The sequence below is a fragment of the Protobothrops mucrosquamatus genome, unplaced genomic scaffold (assembly GCF_001527695.2).
Source record: "Protobothrops mucrosquamatus isolate PMUCROS unplaced genomic scaffold, P.Mucros_1.0 scaffold2947, whole genome shotgun sequence".
In the NCBI taxonomy this organism is placed as follows: domain Eukaryota; kingdom Metazoa; phylum Chordata; class Lepidosauria; order Squamata; family Viperidae; genus Protobothrops; species Protobothrops mucrosquamatus.
This window is the reverse complement of record NW_015388970.1, coordinates 8,541-14,980: the sequence shown is the minus strand read 5'-3', so window position 1 is coordinate 14,980 and position 6,440 is coordinate 8,541. Positions and strand designations below refer to the sequence as shown.

Genomic DNA, 6,440 nt, shown 5'->3' with positions numbered 1-6,440 from the left:
CACACCTCCAGCACTTGGATTCATAATTCTCATAAATGCGAGACATAGTTGCAGGATCCATGTGCCATCTATAAAACATCTTATAAAAATTCTCACGTAGATTTTGTGCTTGCGTAAATTTCACATTTCTCACCCATATCAACTCCCAGGTATCCATAGATATTATTTCTCCTATATTTTGAGCCCATTTAATCATACATTTCTGTCCTGTTCTACTCTTAATTCTTATTCTATTCTATTCTATTTTCTACTCTTAATTCTTATTCCATTCCATAAATTTAGTTGTAGTCTGACTCTACTGCAACCAACATTTTTTTAGTAAAAGAACCTATTATTTCAATTAAATGGAGTTGAGGTGCTTTCTTTCCTAAGATATTGGACTAGGGCAGGTCTGACATCAGCAAAATGAAAGCCACTGATTCCCAGGATGAGAAACTGATTGGGAGAACACCTCTCTCCTCTTCCTGGAGAGAATGTGGAAGGTTTAGCCCATCTTAACACACCACGTAACCATACATAATGAACAGCATTTCATCTTAAAAACAGATCAGCTGCTCACTTCCACCATCCTTTCAGTCCGGAGGAAAGAAAATCCCTTAAAAACCAATAAAGTCCAGTTGCCTTTTGAAAAAGCACCTTTTGGACAACTCAATAACTGAGAATCTCCCCAGAGATTTACAGTATCTCTAGTTGTTCCTGCATTTGCAGGTAGCACTAAAAAAGGGAGAAAATGGGATGGATTAGGGTTAGAAGATCCCATCTGCTGAGGACCCTGGCCAATCAGACAAACAACTTTGCTAGAAGTTACGTGATCAAGCCATGGACCCATCATTATAGACCAAAAAACAGCAAAATGAAAGCAGCTTCTAAAAAGCTCTCTATAAAGTGGGATAGACAGAATCAGAAACTGGCTAAGATGGAAAACTTCATGGAGACAATGTGGAGGTTTTAGGCCATTTTTTGAGACTAAGTAGGAGTAGAAACGCAGATAAGGACACTGCTGTTTACTGCATACAGGAAGAAACTAGCAGTTCATCTGAGAAACAGATCAGCTGCTCACGTCCACTACATTTTCAATCCAGAGGAAAGAGAATCTGTCAGGAAATTGCGCAGCAGGTGCCTAAATGAGGGCAGAGGCGCTGACACAAACTTGTAGTTTTTATTTAAATTAATATATTTTATATCAATATTTACAGTAAACAAGATAGTCAGGCTAACAGGGTCATCCTGAGGTAAACTTACAGAGCACACAGAGGAAAAAAGGTGGGAAAGAAGGAAAGTCCCCCTTTACACTCACAGTAACCAATCACAGCATAGATTGCCTCAGACAAGAGACAGCTCTTTCCAACCAATCAGCTATAACTGTAACTTCTGACTCATTCTACAACTCCACCCTTCCAGCTACTAAAGTAATAGAACATAGTCAAACTAGAGTCTGGGACTTTAAGAGAGCTAATTTCAATAAATTTAGAGAGAGCTTGGGAAGGATTCCATGGATGAGAATCCTCAAGGGGAAAACAACTCAAGAAGCTTGGGAAATTTTGAAAAGTGAGATAATAAAAGGCCAGTCTAGCACAATACCAACAAAGAAGAAAAATAACAGCTCTCAACAGAAACCAGCATGGCTGCATAAAGAACTCTCTGATAAATTGAAAGTTAAAAAGGACAAATATAAAAAGTAGAAAGAGGGGCACATAACTAAGGCAGAATATCAGCAAATAGCCCGTGCCTGCAAAGATGAAGTTAGGAAAGCTAAGGCACAAAATGAACTAAAGTTTGCGACCAAAGTCAAAAATAACAAAAAAAAGCGTCTTTCAACATGTAAAAAACAAGAAAAAAGTGAAGGAAATGATTGGTCCATTAGTGGGGGAAAGTGGCAAGAAGATGACAAGCAACAGGGAGAAAGCAGAACTATTTAACTCGTTCTTTACATCTGTCTTTACATAAAGGAAAAAAAACAGTCCAACCTATCAAAAACAGTACCATAAAAAACATTAGAAACATAAGTTAATATAGGCAAGAAAATGGTAAGTGAGCACCTGTCCAGCCTAGATGAGTTCAAATCACCAGGACCAGATGGATCATACCACAAGGTTCTCAAGGAACTGGCAGATGTGATCTCACAACCACTGAACTATATTTTTCAAAGATCCTGTAGCACTGGGGAACTACCAGAGGACTGGAAAAGAGCTGATGTAGTTCCCATCTTAAAAAAAGGGGAAAAAATAGATCCAGGAAACTATAGACCTATTAACTTGACCTCAATACCTGGGAAGATTCTGGAAAAGATAATCAAACAATGAATCAGTGAACACCTAGAGGCAAACAAAGTCATTACTAAAAGCCAACACGGGTTTGTCAAAAACAGATCATGCCAGACAAATCTTATTGCATTCTTCGACCAAGTGACAAAATTAGTGGACCAGAGGAATGCTGTGGATATAATTTACTTGAACTTCAGTAAGGCATTAGACAAAGTAGATCACAACCTACTACTTGATAAGATAGAAAAATGTGGGTTAGACAGCATCACTACCAGATGGATTTGCAGCTGGCTGACCGGCCGTACTCAGTGTGTGGTCCTCAATGGAACTGCATCTACATGGAGGGAAGTGTGTAGTGGGGTGCCCCGGGGCTCTGTTCTGGGCCCAGTGCTCTTCAACATCTTCATCAACGATTTGAACAAGGGGATAGATGGGGAACTCATCAAATTTACAGATGACACCAAGCTGGCAGGAATAGTCAACACTCCAGAAGACAGGAGGATCTGGACAGACTTGAACACTGGGTGCTATCTAACAAAATGATATNAGTGTGTAGTGGGGTGCCCCGGGGCTCTGTTCTGGGCCCAGTGCTCTTCAACATCTTCATCAACGATTTGAACAAGGGGATAGATGGGGAACTCATCAAATTTACAGATGACACCAAGCTGGCAGGAATAGTCAACACTCCAGAAGACAGGAGGATCTGGACAGACTTGAACACTGGGTGCTATCTAACAAAATGATATTCAATTGTGAAAAAAGTAAGGTTCTACATTGAGGCAAGAAAAACCAAATGTACAGGTATAGTATAGGGGATACCTTGCTCAATAGTAGTAACTGTGAGAGGGATCTCGAAGTCCTAGTGGACAATCACTTAAATATGAGCCAGCAGTGTGCTGCAGCTGCCAAAAAAGCCAACACAGTGCTAGGCTGCATTAACAGAGGGATAGAATCAAGATCACGTAAAGTGTTAATACTACTTTACAATGCCTTGGTAAGGCCACACTTGGAATACTGCATCAAGTTTTGGTCACCACGATGTAAAAAAGATGCTGAGACTCTAGAAAGAGTACAGAGAAGAGCAACAAAGATATTAGGGGACTGGAGGCTAAAAGATATAAGGAACGGTTGCTGGAATTGGGGATGTCTAGTTTAATGAAGAGAAGGATGAGGGGGGACATGATAGTAGTGTTTCAATATCTCAGGGGCTGCCACAAAGAAGAGGGCGTCAAGCTATTCTCCAAAGCACCTGAAGGCAGGACAAGAAGCAACGGATGGAAACTAATCAAGGAGAGAAGCAACCTAGAACTAAGGAGAAACTTCCTGACAGAACAATTAACCAGTGGAACAACCTGCCTCCAGAAGCGGTGAATGCTCCAACACTGGAAGTTTTTAAGAAGAGACTGGACAGCCATTTGTCCAGAATGGTATAGGGTTACCTGCCTGAGCAGGGGGTTGGACTAGATGACCTCCAAGGTCCCTTCCAACTTTATTATTATTATTATAAATATAAACATCTTAACAGAATCCCTTACCTAAGGAGGCCATATTCTTTGCGTTTTCCAGCATGACCTCTCGGTGCAGGGCTTTTTCCTCAGCATCCACCAGGGCCCCTTCTTCCATGGAGAAAAACACAGCTATATCAGTACCAACTCCTAAAACAGAAAGAGAGCATTCCATGAACATTCCTATTAATGAAAAATTCAGTAAGTTATATGCAAATTTTGTTCATAATGAAGAAAACCAACAGCAAAAATTTCCAAGCAGGGCAAATAAACATCTTCTTTGGAGAATCTTTCCAAAGGAATAAACAAAGTGCAAAGCCTCTGGGTCGGTGATGGCGAACCTTTTGGACACCGAGTGCCCCCAAAACAACCCGGGTTTTCACCCTTACGGCCTTTGTAGCATCCCCATGATCGTGTGATCCAAATTCAAATGCTTGGCAAACTGGTTCTTATTGATGCCTGTTGCTGTGTCCCAGGGTCATGTGATCCCCTTTCTGTGAACTTATGACAATCACTTAACCACCGTTTAGTGCAGTTAACTTATTAACTGTAGCGATTCATTTAAGAACGGTGGCAAGAAAGGTCATAAAAACGGGGCAAACCTCACTTAACAAATGTCTCCCTTAGCATCAGAAATGTTGGGCTCAATTGCGGCCGTAAGTCGAGGACTATTTACCAGTGGGGGGAAAAAATAGCAAAGGAATAATTTTCGATCAAACATCCTAGAACCCGCAGTGCAGAAGGGCAGATTTTTTCTTTTTTTTTTAAAAAAAAAAGTTTTATTAGTTTTTTCATTTTACAAACAAGTGCTTAAGAATCAACGTGGCGACACGGTAATCAATTAATTTTTGCCTATTTCTGTGCTAAGTAGAGAATCAGTTTATCTGAGTGCTTTGCAGCCACAGCAACAACACAGCAACTGTTGCTGGAAGGGGGACATGATAGTGTTCCAATATCTCAGGGGCTGCCACAAAGAAGAGGGAGTGAAGCTATTTTCCAAAGCGCCTGAAGGCAGGACAAGAAGCAACGGATGGAAACTAATCAAGGAGAGAAGCAATCTAGAACTAAGGAGAAACTTCCTGACAGTTAGAACAATTAACCAGTGGAACAACCTGCCTCCAGAAGCGGTGAATGCTCCAACACTGGAAGTTTTTAAGAAGAGACTGGACAGCCATTTGTCCGAAATGGTATAGGGTTTCCTGCCTCAGCAGGGGATTGGACTTGATGACCTCCAAGGTCCCTTCCAACATTATTATTATTATTATTATTATTATTATTATTATTATTATTATTATTATTATTATTATTATTATTATTATTATTATTATTATTATTATTGTTATTGTTGTTGTTGTTATTACATAGAAGCTGACACTAAGTGAGAAGAAAACTGAAGGGTGTGGAAGGACCAGGGATTGGATTCAGAGGCAGGCCTCTCAGCCATGAATGTCTGCATTGAAGCATCACAGAGCATGACTCTGGAGGCCTCAAGCAGATCCCATCTCAGGGAGTTCTATTGAGTATTCACCCTCCGTCAGATAATCAGGGAAGAAAACAAAAACTCTTTTTTTCACAGGTGGCACTTGCCCTTTGGAACAGCCTACAGGAAATGGATGATTTCTTTTCAAATGCACACTGCCCCCAGCACTTTGGAGTCAGACTAGAGAGCTGGAAGGGTCCAACCACCAGCTCAAGCAGGAGACTCTATAGTACCATTTCAGACAAGTGGCTGTCCAGTCTCTTCCTAAAAAGCTCCAGTGATGAAGCACCCACAACGTCTGAAGACAAAGATGTTCCACTGGTTAACTGTCCTCCCTGTTAGGAGATTTCTCCTTAATTCCAGGTTGCTTCTCTCCTTGATGAATGAATGAATCAATTTTTCTTGAGTGGCGATATAAAAAACAAGGACATGAAAAAACAAAAAGGAACCCACGAAGAAATGTGGGCAAATTCAATCGGGACGGGGTGTCGTCGGCTGAAACGGAGCCTCAAGCGGGCAACGAGCTGGAGATGCATGAATGGGGCAACTTTCCTGAACCGCCTCTGTACAAAATGGACCTGCTGCTCTTTTTACTGATAACAAAACCCATTTTGTTTTGTTATCAGTAGGGCAGGACAAGAAACAGTGGTTGGAAACTGATCAAAGAGAGAAGCCACCTGGAATTAAGGAAAAAACTTCCTGACAGGGAGGACAATTAACCAGTGGAACAGCTTGTCCACAGAAATTTTGGGTGCTCCACCACTGGAGATTTTTAAGAAGAGCCTAGACCAGGGGTAGGCAACCTTGGCTCTTTTATGACTCGTGGACTTCAACTCCCAGAATTCCTGAGCCAGCATGGCTCAGCATGCAAACCACTCCATTTCTCCTCAGCATGGCTGGCTCAGGAATTCTGGGAGTTGAAGTCCACGAGTCATAAAAGAGCCAAGGTTGCCTACCTCTGGCCTAGACAGTCACTTGTCTGAAATGATATAGGGACTCCTGCTTGAGCGCGGGGCTGGACTAGAAGACCTCCAAGGTCCCTTCCAGCTCTATTCTATTCATTTCTGCATCAGAAGGACCTTTTACCTCTTCTGAGGTGGGTCCCTCCTGAGCCACTCCCCCAAACAATGGCTCCAAAGAGGGACCATTCCTCCTTTCTGTGGGACTTCTGACTCGGTCATTTAGGAAGGA

The 6,440-nt window shown here is 41.7% G+C and overlaps 1 pseudogene; it reads right to left on the bottom strand.

Annotated features, from left to right (window-relative positions):
- LOC107296720 overlaps positions 1-3,919 on the bottom strand; it is a 19,345-nt pseudogene extending 15,426 nt beyond the window's left edge.
- Between the last annotated feature and the right edge of the window lie 2,521 nt (positions 3,920-6,440).